We start from the raw sequence: 13,244 nt of genomic DNA, 5'->3' as shown, positions 1-13,244 counted from the left end.
TCCACTACTATCTAATTACTGTTTAATTGTGTTAATTTGTCTCATGTCCACTACTATCTAATTACTGTTTAATTGTGTTAATTTGTCTCATGTCCACTACTATCTAATTACTGTTTAATTTGTGGTTATTTGTCTCATGTCCACTACTATCTAATTACTGTTTAATTGTGTTAATCTGTCTCCTCATGTCCACTACTATCTAATTACTGTTTAATTGTGTTAATCTGTCTCATGTCCACTACTATCTAATTACTGTTTAATTGTGTTAATCTGTCTCATGTCCACTACTATCTAATTACTGTTTAATTATGTTAATCTGTCTCCTCATGTCCACTACTATCTAATTACTGTTTAATTGTGTTAATCTGTCTCATGTCCACTACTATCTAATTACTGTTTAATTGTGTTAATCTGTCTCCTCATGTCCACTACTATCTAATTACTGTTTAATTGTGTTAATCTGTCTCCTCATGTCCACTGCTATCTAATTACTGTTTAATTATGTTAATCTGTCTCCTCATGTCCACTACTATCTAATTACTGTTTAATTGTGTTAATCTGTCTCCTCATGTCCACTACTATCTAATTACTGTTTAATTATGTTAATCTGTCTCCTCATGTCCACTACTATCTAATTACTGTTTAATTATGTTAATCTGTCTCATATCCGCTACTATCTAATTAACGGTTTAATTATGTTAATCTGCAGTTAAGAAAATAAGAGTTAAGAAAATAAGAGATATTTCCTAAATAAACTAAAGTAAATAAAGTCTCACAATAAAATAACATTACAGTTGGTTTGGAGCCGTAACACGACAGGCTCCCCTCTTGTGCCATTATTATGTCGATTTAATCTCAATCACATTGTGGAAAAAGTCTATCTCAAATTCCCATGATGCATCAGCTGACCTGGTCGTTCCCTACATACCAGATATCTGTCTAAGTGACCTGGTCGTTTTCCTCCATATCAGATATCTGTCTATGTGACCTGGTCGTTTTCCTCCATATCAGATATCTGTCTATGTGACCTGGTCGTTTTCCTCCATATCAGATATCTGTCTATGTGACCTGGTCGTTTCCCTACATATCAGATATCTGTCTATGTGACCTGGTCGTTTTCCTACATACCAGATATCTGTCTATGTGACCTGGTCGTTTTCCTCCATATCAGATATCTGTCTCTGTGACCTGGTCGTTTTCCTACATACCAGATATCTGTCTATGTGACCTGGTCGTTTTCCTACATATCAGATATCTGTCTATGTGACCTGGTCGTTTTCCTACATACCAGATATCTGTCTATGTGACCTGGTCGTTTTCCTACATATCAGATATCTGTCTATGTGACCTGGTCGTTTTCCTCCATATCAGATATCTGTCTATGGATGCGTCCCAATTGGAAACCTATTCCCTATACCAGGTCCTATGGGCCCTGGTCAAAGGCAGTGCCCTACGTAGGGAACAAGGTGCCATTTGGTCAGAAGAGTCGACGAATCAAATTAGAGTCTGAGGTTTGATTCTATCGCGGATGAACAGAAGAGGACTTTATAGAAATCTGTTCTGGTGGAAGATTCCAGACAATCATCCAGGTTATATTTCTGAAGTTGACCATTATGTTGAAGAAATGTTGTTAGTGAATTAGAATTAGTACAACCGTTACTGGTGTCTATGTGTTCGTACCTAGATGTCTGTTTCTATCCTCCTCACCCCTCTCTCTCTCTCTCTCTCTCTCTCTCTCTCTACTCTCTACTCTCTACTCTCTCTCGCTCTCTCTCTTCTCCCTTTCTCTCTCTCTCTCTCTCTACTCTCTCTCGCTCTCTCTCTTCTCCCTTTCTCTCTCGCTCTCTCTCTCTCTCTCTCTCTCCCTCTCCTCTCTCTCTCTCTCTCTCTCCTCTCCCTCTCTGTCTCTCTCTCTCTCTCTCTCGGTCTCTCTCTCTCTCTCTCCCTCTCTGTCTCTCTCTCTCTCTCTCGGTCTCTCTCTTCTCTCTCTCTCTCTCTCTCTCTCTCTCTCTCTCACTCTCTCTCTCAATTCAATTCAATTCAAGGGCTTTATTGGCATGGGAAACATGTGTTAACATTGCCAAAGCAAGTGAGGTAGACAACATACAAAGTGAATATATAAAGTGAAAAACAACAAATATTAACAGTAAACATTACACATACAGAAGTTTCAAAACAGTAAAGACATTACAAATGTCATATTATATATATATACAGTGTTCTAACAATGTACAAATGGCTAAAGGACACAAGATAAAATAAATAAGCATAAATATGGGTTGTATTTACAATGGTGTTTGTTCTTCACTGGTTGCCCTTTTCTCGTGGCAACAGGTCACAAATCTTGCTGCTGTGATGGCACACTGTTTCACCCAGTAGATATGGGAGTTTTTCAAAATTGGATTTGTTTTCGAATTCTTTGTGGATCTGTGTAATCTGAGGGAAATATGTCTCTCTAATATGGTCATACATTGGGCAGGAGGTTAGGAAGTGCAGCTCAGCTTCCACCTCATTTTGTGGGCAGTGAGCACATAGCCTGTCTTCTCTTGAGAGCCATGTCTGCCTACGGCAGCCTTTCTCAATAGCAAGGCTATGCTCACTGAGTCTGTACATAGTCAAGGCTTTCCTTATTTTGGTCCGTCACAGTGGTCAGGTATTCTGCCGCTGTGTACTCTCTGTGTAGGGCCAAATAGCATTCTAGTTTGCTCTGTTTTTTGTTAATTCTTTCCAATGTGTTAAGTAGTTATCTTTTTGTTTTCTCATGATTTGGTTGGGTCTAATTGTGCTGCTGTCCTGGGGCTCTGTAGTGTGTGTTTGTGTTTGTGAACAGAGCCCCAGGACCAGCTTGCTTAGGGGACTCTTTCTCCAGGTTCATCTCCCTGTAGGTGATGGCTTTGTTATGGAAGGTTTTGTGAATCGCTTCCTTTTAGGTGGTTGTAGGAATTTAACAGCTCTTTTCTGGATTTTGATAATTAGTGGGTATCGGCCCTAATTCTGCTCTGCATGCATTATTTGGTGTTCTACGTTGTACACGGAGGATATTTGTGTGTCTCTCTCTATCTCCCTCTCTCTCTCTCTCTCTCTCTCCACTCCCTCTCTCTGTCTCTCTCTCTCTCTCACTCCCTCTCTCTGTCTCTCTCTCTCTCTCTCTCTCTCTCTCTCTCTCTCTCTCATACAGCACACTTCATTCAATTCAATGCAAGGGCTTTATTCTCTCTCTCTTTTTAATGACAGTGATTTAGGGAATAAATGATCCTCCAGCAGATGTTTTAAAACAGCCTTCTATTATCCCTCAGGGACAAGGGAGGGAGGGGAGAGAGTGGGGGGACAGAAGGACAGAGAGGGAGGGAGGGGAGAGAGTGGGGGGACAGAAGGACAGAGAGGGAGGGAGGGGAGGAGAGTGGGGGACAGAAGGACAGAGAGAGAGGGAGGGAGAGAGTGGGGGACAGAAGGACAGAGAGAGAGGGAGGGGAGAGAGGGGGACAGAAGGACAGAGAGAGAGGGAGGGGAGAGAGTGGGGGGACAGAAGGACAGAGAGAGAGGGAGGGGAGAGAGTGGGGGGACAGAAGGACAGAGAGAGAGGAGGGGAGAGGAGTGGGGGGACAGAAGGACAGAGAGAGAGGGAGGCGGAGAGAGTGGGGGGACAGAAGGACAGAGAGAGAGGGAGGGGAGAGAGTGGGGGGACAGAAGGACAGAGAGAGAGGGGAGGGGAGAGAGTGGACAGAAGGACAGAGAGAGAGGGAGGGGAGGAGTGGGGGGACAAGAAGGACAGAGAGGTGAGGGAGGGGAGAGAGTGGGACAGAAGGACAGAGAGAGAGGGAGGGGAGAGAGTGGGGGGACAGAAGGACAGAGAGGGGAGGGGAGGGGAGAGTGGGGGGGACAGAAGGACAGAGAGGGGAGGGAGGGGAGAGAGTGGGGGACAGAGGACAGAGGAGGGAGGAGGGAGAGAGTGGGACAGAAGGACAGAGAGAGAGGGAGGGAGGGGACGAGAGGGGGACAGAAGAACAGAGAGGGAGGAGGGGAGAGAGTGGGGGACAGAAGGACAGAGAGGGAGGGAGGGGAGAGTGGGGGACAGAAGGACAGAGAGGGAGGGAGGGGAGAGAGTGGGGGGGACAGAAGGACAGAGAGGGAGGGGAGGGGAGAGAGTGGGGGGACAGAAGGACCAGCGAGGGAGGGAAGGGGGAAGAGTGGGACAGAAGGACAGAGGAGGGAAGGGAGGGGAGAGAGTGGGGGGACAGGAAGGACAGAGAGGGAGGGAGGGGAGAGAGTGGGGGGACAGAAGGCCAGAGAGGGAGGGAGGGAGAGAGTGGGGGGTACAGAAGGGACAGAGGGGAGGGAGGGAGGGAGGGGAGAGAGTGGGGGACAGAAAGGGACAGAGAGGGGAGGGATGGGGAGAGAGTCGGGGGGACCGGCCAGGAGAGAGAGAGAGGGAGGGGAGAGAGGGGGGGGGGAGAGAGTGGGGGAGCGGAAGGAGAAGAGAGAGAGGGAGGGAGAGAGAGGGGGACAGAAGGACAGAGATAGAGGGGAGAGAGAGAGGGGGAGGGAGGGGAGAGAGTGGGGTACGGAAGGAGAGTGAGGGAGGGAGGGAGGGGAGAGAGGGGCAGAAGGACAGAGAGAGAGGGAGGGGAGAGAGAGGGGTACGGAAGGAGAGAGAGAGGGAAGGAAGAGAGAGGGGGTAGGAAGGAGAGAGAGGGGGACAGATAGGGAGGGGGAGAGAGTGGGGTACGGAAGGAGAGAGAGAGAGGGAGGGGAGGAGAGAGGGGTACGGAAGCGAGAGAGAGGGAGAGAGAGAGGGGGACAGAGAGGAGGGGAGAGAGTGGGGTACGGAAGGAGAGAGAGAGAGGGAGGGGAAAGAGAGGGGTACGGAAGAGAGAGAGGGAGAGAGAGGGGGACAGAGAGGGAGGGGAGAGAGTGGGTACGGAAGAAGAGAGAGAGAGAGGGAGGGGAGAGAGAGAGCGGTACGGAAGGAGAGAAGGGAGAGAGAGGGGACAGAGAGGGAGGGGAGAGAGTGGGGTACGGAAGGAGAGAGAGGGGACAGAGGGAGGGAGAGAGTGGGGTACGGAAGGAGAGAGAGAGAGAGAGAGAGAGAGAGAGAGAGGGGAATAGAACGGGAGAGAGAGGAAGGGTAGGGAGGGAGGAGAAAGAGAAAGAGAGAGCTCTTTGTCAGTGGAAAATACTTAATGTGAAAACTCAAGCTAGCAGAGTACTGGCAGGAAAAGCAGTGGATATGCTAGATAAGATTTTAGCGCCAGATGTCTGTCCAGAGACAGTTCATGTTATCAATGGGAGTCAATAGGAATGGTGAGGATGAGAATTAACATTGAATTGAAAGGAATGACACATATCCACAAAAATACATAAAAATACATAGTAGTACTATAGTTGTAGATGTACTACTACTACTAATAATAATAGGAGTAGTAGTAGTAGTACTAATAGTTGTAGATGTAGTACTGCTACTAATAATAATAGGAGTAGTAGTAGTAGTACTAATAGTTGTAGATGTAGTACTACTACTAATAATAATAGGCAGTAGTAGTAGTAGTACTAATAGTTGTAGAGTACTACTACTTAATAATAAATAGGAGTAGTAGTAGTAGTACTAATAGTTGTAGATGTAGTACTACTAATAATAATAGGAGTAGTAGTAGTAGTACTAATAGTTGTAGATGTAGTACTACTACTAATAATAATAGGAAGTAAGTAGTAGTAGTACTAATAGTGTAGATGTAGTATACTACTACTAATAATAATAGGAGTAGTAGTAGTAGTACTAATAGTTGTAGATGTAGTACTACTACTAATAATAATAGGAGTAGTAGTAGTAGTACTAATAGTTGTAGATGTAGTACTACTACTAATAATAATAGGAGTAGTAGTAGTAGTAGTAGTAGTAGTAGTAGTACTAATAGTTGTAGATGTAGTACTACTACTAATAATAATAATAGGAGTAGTAGTAGTACTAATAATATAGAGTAGTAGTAGTAGTACTACTACTAATAATAATAATAGGAGTACGTAGTAGTACTAATAATATAGGAGTAGTAGTAGTAGTACTACTACTAATAATAATAGGAGTAGTAGTAGTAGTACTAATAGTTGTAGATGTAGTACTACTACTACTAATAATAGGAGTAGTATTAGTAGTACTAATAGTTGTAGATGTAGTACTACTACTAATAATAATAGGAAGTAGTAGTAGTAGTACTAATAGTTGTAGATGTAGTACTACTACTAATAATAATAGGAGTAGTAGTAGTAGTACTAATAGTTGTAGATGTAGTACTACTACTAATAATAATCGGAGTAGTAGTAGTAGTAGTAGTAGTAGTAGTACTAATAGGTTGTAGATGTAGTACTACTACTAATAATAATAATAGGAGTAGTAGTAGTACTAATAATAATAGGAGTAGTAGAGTAGTACTACTACTAATAATAATAGGAGTAGTAGTAGTGAGTACTAATAGTTGTAGATGTAGTACTACTACTACTAATAATAGGAGTAGTAGTAGTAGTACTAATAGTTGTAGATGTAGTACTACTACTAATAATAATAGGAGTAGTAGTAGTAGTACTAATAGTTGTAGATGTTAGTACTACTACTAATAATAATAGGAGTAGTAGTAGTAGTACTAATAGTTGTAGATGTAGTACTACTACTAATAATAATAGGAGTAGTAGTAGTAGTAGTAGTAGTAGTAGTAGTAGTACTAATAGTTGTAGATGTAGTACTACTACTACTAATAATAATAGGAGTAGTAGTAGTACTAATAATAATAGGAGTAGTAGTAGTAGTACTACTACTAATAATAATAATAGGAGTAGTAGTATTACTAATAATAATAGGAAGTAGTAGTAGTAGTACTACTACTAATAATAATAGGAGTAGTAGTAGTAGTACTAATAGTTGTAGATGTAGTACTACTACTAATAATAATAGGAGTAGTAGTAGTAGTAGTACTAATAATAATAGGAGTAGTAGTAGTAGTAGTACTAATAATAATAGGAGTAGTAGTAGTAGTAGTAGTACTAATAATAATAGGAGTAGTAGTAGTAGTAGTAGTAGTAGTGGTAGTAGTAGTTGTAGTAGTAGTTTGTAGTGGTAGTAGTAGTAGTAGTAATAGTAGGTGGGTACTAGTAGTGGTAGTAGTAGTAGTACTAATAGTTGTAGATGTAGTACTACTACTACTATAATAGGAGTAGTAGTAGTAGTACTAATAGTTGTAGATGTAGTACTACTACTACTAATAATAGGAGTAGTAGTAGTAGTACTAATAGTTGTAGATGTAGTACTACTACTAATAATAATAGGAGTAGTAGTAGTAGTACTAATAGTTGTAGATGTACTACTACTAATAATAATAATAGGAGTAGTAGTAGTAGTACTAATAGTTGTAGATGTAGTACTACTACTACTAATAATAGGAGTAGTAGTAGTAGTACTAATAGTTGTAGATGTAGTAATACTACTAATAATAATAGGAGTAGTAGTAGTAGTAGTAGTTGTAGATGTAGTGTACTACTACTAATAATAATAGGAGTAGTAGTAGTAGTAGTAGTTGTAGATGTAGTACTACTACTAATAATAATAGGAGTAGTAGTAGTAGTAGTACTAATAATAATAGGAGTAGTAGTAGTAGTAGTAGTAGTAGTAGTAGTAGTACTAATAGTTGTAGATGTAGTACTACTTACTACTAATAATAATAGGAGTAGTAGTAGTACTAATAATAATAGGAGTAGTAGTAGTAGTAAGTACTACTACTAATAATAATAGAGAGGAGTAGTAGTAGTACTAATAATAATAGGAGTAGTAAGTAGTAGTACTACTACTAATAATAATAGGAGTAGTAGTAGTATGTACTAATAGTTGTAGATGTAGTACTACTACTACTAATAATAGGAGTAGTATTAGTAGTACTAATAGTTGTAGATGTTAGTACTACTACTAATAATAATAGGAGTAGTAGTAGTAGTACTAATAGTGTTGTAGATGTAGTACTACTACTAATAATAATAGGAGTAGTAGTAGTAGTACTAATAGTTGTAGATTGTAGTACTACTACTAATAATAATAGGAGTAGTAGTAGTAGTAGTAGTAGTAGTAGTACTAATAGTTGTAGATGTAGTACTACTACTAATAATAATAATAGAGCGTAGTAGTAGTACTAATAATAATAGGAGTAGTAGTAGTAGTACTACTACTAATAATAATAGGAGTAGTAGTAGTAATACTAATAGTTGTAGATGTAGTACTACTACTTACTAATAATAGGAGTAGTAGTAGTAGTACTAATAGTTGTAGATGTAGTACTACTACTAATAATAATAGGAGTAGTAGTAGTAGTACTAATAGTTGTAGATGTTAGTACTACTACTAATAATAATAGGAGTAGTAGTAGTAGTACTAATAGTTGTAGATGTAGTACTACTACTAATAATAATAGGAGTAGTAGTAGTAGTAGTTAGTAGTAGTAGTAGTAGTACTAATAGTTGTAGATGTAGTACTACTACTACTAATAATAATAGGAGTAGTAGTAGTACTAATAATAATAGGAGTAGTAGTAGTAGTACTACTACTAATAATAATAATAGGAGTTAAGTAGTAGTATCTACTAATAATAATAGGAGTAGTAGTAGTAGTACTACTACTAATAATAATAGGAGTAGGTAGTAGTAGTACTAATAGTTGTAGATGTAGTACTACTACTAATATAATAGGAGTAGTAGTAGTAGTAGTACTAATAATAATAGGAGTAGTAGTAGTAGTAGTACTAATAATAATAGGAGAGTAGTAGTAGTAGTACTAATAATCATAGGAGTAGTAGTATTAGTAGTAGTAGTAGTGGTAGTAGTAGTTGTAGTAGTAGTTGTAGTGGTAGGTAGTAGTAGTAGTAGGATAGTAGTGGTTGGTACTAGTAGTGGTAGTAGTAGTAGTACTAATAGTTGTAGATGTAGTACTACTACTACTATAATAGGAGTAGTAGTAGTAGTACTAATAGTTGTAGATGTAGTACTACTACTACTAATAATAGGAGTAGTAGTAGTAGTACTAATAGTTGTAGATGTAGTACTACTACTAATAATAATAGGCGTAGTAGTAGTAGTACTAATAGTTGTAGATGTACTACTACTAATAATAATAATAGGAGTAGTAGTAGTAGTACTAATAGTTGTAGATGTAGTACTACTACTACTAATAATAGGAGTAGTAGTAGTAGTACTAATAGTTGTAGATGTAGTACTACTACTAATAATAATAGGAGTAGTAGTAGTAGTAGTAGTTGTAGATGTAGTACTACTACTAATAATAATAGGAGTAGTAGTAGTAGTAGTAGTTGTAGATGTAGTACTACTACTAATAATAATAGGAGGTAGTAGTAGTAGTACTAATAATAATAGGAGTAGTAGTAGTAGTAGTAGTAGTAGTGGTAGTAGTAGTTGTAGTAGTAGTTGTAGTGGTAGTAGTAGTAGTAATAGTAGTGGTGGTACTAGTAGTGGTAGTAGTAGTAGAAGTAGTAGTAGTAGTAGTATGGTTGTGTGTCATTTGTTTCTAGCCTGGTTTGTGTCAGTGTTTCTAGCCCTGGTTTATTGTGTGTGTTTGTGAGTGTCTAGATTAGAGTAGTTTCCTGCCAGCCCTTTAGAGCAGGGTCTGAAATGTGCTTCCTTACCAGATTAGATTACAAGGCTTCTCTCTTATCACACACACACACACGCACGCACGCACGCACACACGCACGCACAAACCTCCCCCTTCACAGAAAGACTAAGGTTTACTGTGCCTAGAGGTTAGGGGCTAGGTTTGAGGTGCCTAGGATTTGAGGGTGACTAGGGGCTAGGGTTTGAGGGTGCCTAGGGGCTAGGGTTTGAGGTGCCTAGGGGCTAGGGTTTGAGGTGGCCTAGGGGCTAGGGTTTGAGGTGCCTAGGGCTAGGGTTTGAGGTGCCTAGGGACTAGGGTTTGAGGTGCCTAGGGAACTAGGGTTTGAGGTGCCTAGGGACTAGGGTTTGAGGTGCCTAGGGACGAGGTTTGAGGTGCCTAAGGGCTAAGGGTTTGAGGTGCCTAGGGGCTAGGGTTTGTGAGTTGCCTAGGGACTAGGGTTTGAGGTGCCTAGGGGCTAGGGTTTGATGTGCCTAGGGACTAGGGTTTTGAGGGCTAGGGGCTCGGGTTTGAGGTGGCCTAGGGGCTAGGGCTTGGTTTGATGGTGCCTAGGTGGCTAGGGTTTGAGGTGCCTAGGGGCTAGGGTTTTGAGGTGCCTAGCGACTAGGGTTTTGAGGTGCCTAGGGACTAGGTTTGAGGTGCCTAGGGGACTAGGGTTTGAGGTGCCTAAGGGCTAGGGTTTGAGGTGCCTAGGGGCTAGGGTTTGAGGTGCCTAGGGGACTAGGGTTTGAGGTGCCTAGGGGCTAGGGTTTGAGGTGGCCTAGGGGCTAGGGTTTTTGAGGTGCCTAGGGGACTAGGGGACTAGGGTTTGAGGTGTCTAAGGACTAGGGTTTGAGGTGCCTAGGGACTAGGGTTGAGGTGCCTAGGGACTAGGGTTTGAGGTGCCTAGGGACTAGGGTTTTGAGGTGCCTAGGGGCTAGGGTTTGAGGTGCCTAGCGGCTAGGGTTTGAGGTGCCTAGAGACTAGGGTTTGAGGTGCCTAGGGACTAGGGTTTGAGGGTGCCTAGTGGCTAGGGTTTGAGGTGCCTAGGGGCTAGGGGTTTTTTGAGGTGCCTAGGGACTAGGGTTTGAGGTGCTAAGGGCTAGGGTTGAGGTGCCTAGGGGCTAGGGTTTGAGGTGCCTAGGGACTAGGGTTTGAGGTGCCTAGGGGCTAGGGTTGAGGTGCCTAAGGGCTAGGGTTTGAGGTGCCCAGGGACTAGGGTTTGAGGGTGCCCAGGGACTAGGGTTTGAGGTGCCCAGGGACTAGGGTTTGAGGTGCCTAGGGGCTAGGGTTTGAGGTGCCTAGGGACTAGGTTTGAGGTGCCCAGGGACTAGGGTTGAGGGGCCTAGGGACTAGGGTTTGAGGTGCCTAGGGGCTAGGTTTGAGGTGCCTCGAGACTAGGGTTTGAGGTGCCTAGGGACTAGGGTTGAGGTGGCCTAGGGGCTAGGGTTTGAGGTGCCTATGGAACTAGGGTTTGAGGTGCCTAGGGACTAGGTTGAGGTGCCTAGGGACTAGGTTTTGAGGGGTGCCTAGGGACTAGGGTTTGAAGGTTGCCTAGGGAGTAGGGTTTGAGGTGCCTAGGGGCTAGGGTTTTGAGGTTGCTAGGGACTAGGGTTTTGAGGTGCCCAGGGACTAGGGTTTGAGGTGCCTAGGGACTAGGGTTTGAGGTGCCTAGGGGCTAGGGTTTGAGGTGCCTAGGGGCTAGGGTTTGAGGTGCCTAGGGACTAGGGTTTGAGGTGCCTAGGGGCTAGGGTTTGAGGTGCCTAGGGGCTAGGGTTTGAGGTGCCCAGGGACTAGGGTTTGAGGTGCCCAGGGACTAGGGTTTGAGGTGCCCAGGGACTAGGGTTTGAGGTCCCCAGGGACTAGGGTTTGAGGTGCCTAGGGGCTAGGGTTTGAGGTGCCTAGGGACTAGGGTTTGAGGTGCCTAGGGACTAGGGTTTGAGGTGCCTAGGGACTAGGGTTTGAGGTGCCCAGGGGACTAGGGTTTGAGGTGCCTAGGGACTAGGGACTAGGGTTTGAGGTGCCTGGGGACTAGGGACTAGGGTTTGAGGTGCCTAGGGACTAGGGTTTGAGGTGCCTTGGGACTAGGGTTTGAGGTGCCTAGGGACTAGGGTTTGAGGTCCTAGGGGCTTAGGGTTGAGGTGCCTAGGGGCTAGGGTTTATGGTGCCTAGGGACTAGGGTTTTGAGGTGCCTAGCGACTAGGGTTTGAGGTGCCCAGGGACTAGGGTTTGAGGGTGCCTAGGGACTAGGGTTTGAGGTGCCTAGGGACTAGGGTTTGAGGTGCCTTGGGACTAGGGTTTTGAGGTGCCTAGGGACTAGGGTTTGAGGTGCCTAGGGGCTAGGGTTTATGGTGCCTAGGGGCTAGGGTTTGAGGTGCCTAGGGGCTAGGGTTTGAGGTGCCTAGGGGCTAGGGACTAGGGTTTGAGGTGCCTAGGGACTAGGGTTTGAGGTGCCTAGGGACTAGGGACTAGGGTTTGAGGTGCCTAGGGACTAGGGTTTGAGGTGCCTAGGGGCTAGGGTTTGAGGTGCCTAGGGGCTAGGGACTAGGGTTTGAGGTGCCTAGGGACTAGGGTTTGAGGTGCCCAGGGGCTAGGGTTTGAGGTGCCTAAGGACTAGGGTTTGAGGTGCCTAGGGACTAGGGTTTGAGGTGCCCAGGGGTTAGGGACTAGGGTTTGAGGTGCCCAGGGGCTAGGGTTTGAGGTTCCTAGGGGCTAGGGTTTGAGGTGCCTAGGGACTAGGTTTGAGGTGCCAGGGACTAGGGACTAGGGTTTGAGCTGCCAAGGCACTAGGGACTAGGGTTTGAGCTGCCAAGGGACTAGGGTTTGAGGTGCCCATGGCCTAGGGGCTAGGGTTTGAGGTGCCCAGGGACTAGGGGCTAGGGTTTGAGGTGCCCAGGGACTAGGGTTTGAGCTGCCAAGGGACTAGGGTTTGGGGTGCCCAGGGACTAGGGACTAGGGTTTGAGGTGCCCAGGGACTAGGACTAGGGTTTGAGGTGCCCAGGGGACTAGGGACTAGGGTTTGAGGTGCCCAGGGACTAGGGTTTGAGGTGCCCAGGACTAGGGTTGAGTGCCAGGGACTAGGGTTTGAGGTGCCCAGGGACTAGGGTTTGAGGTGCCCAGGGACTAGGGACTAGGGTTTGAGCTGCCCAGGGACTAGGGTTTGAGGTGCCCAGGGACTAGGGACTAGGGTTTGAGGTGCCCCAGGGACTAGGGACTAGGGTTTGAGGTGCCCAGGGACTAGGGGACTGGGTTTGAGGTGCCCAGGGAATAGGTACTAGGGTTTGAGGTGCCCAGGGACTAGGTACTACGGATTGAGGTGCAAGGACTAGGGTTTGCGGTGCCTAGGGGCTAGGGTTTTGAGGTGCCCAGGGACTAGGGTTGAGGTGCCCAGGGACTAGGGTTTGAGGTGCCCAGGGACTAGGGTTTGAGGTCCCAGGGACTAGGGTTGAGGTGCCTAGGGGCTAGGTTTGAGGTGCCTAGGGACTAGGGTTTGAGGTGCCTAGGGGACTAGGGTTTTGAGGTGCCTAGGGACTAGGGTTTGAGGTGCCCAGGGACTAGGGTTTGAGGTGCTAGGGACTAGGGACCTAGGGTTTGAGGTGCCTGGGGGACT

This window comes from Oncorhynchus kisutch, unplaced genomic scaffold, assembly GCF_002021735.2.
Source record: "Oncorhynchus kisutch isolate 150728-3 unplaced genomic scaffold, Okis_V2 Okis06b-Okis10b_hom, whole genome shotgun sequence".
Lineage (NCBI taxonomy): Eukaryota > Metazoa > Chordata > Actinopteri > Salmoniformes > Salmonidae > Oncorhynchus > Oncorhynchus kisutch.
Note: the sequence above shows the minus strand (reverse complement) of the source record.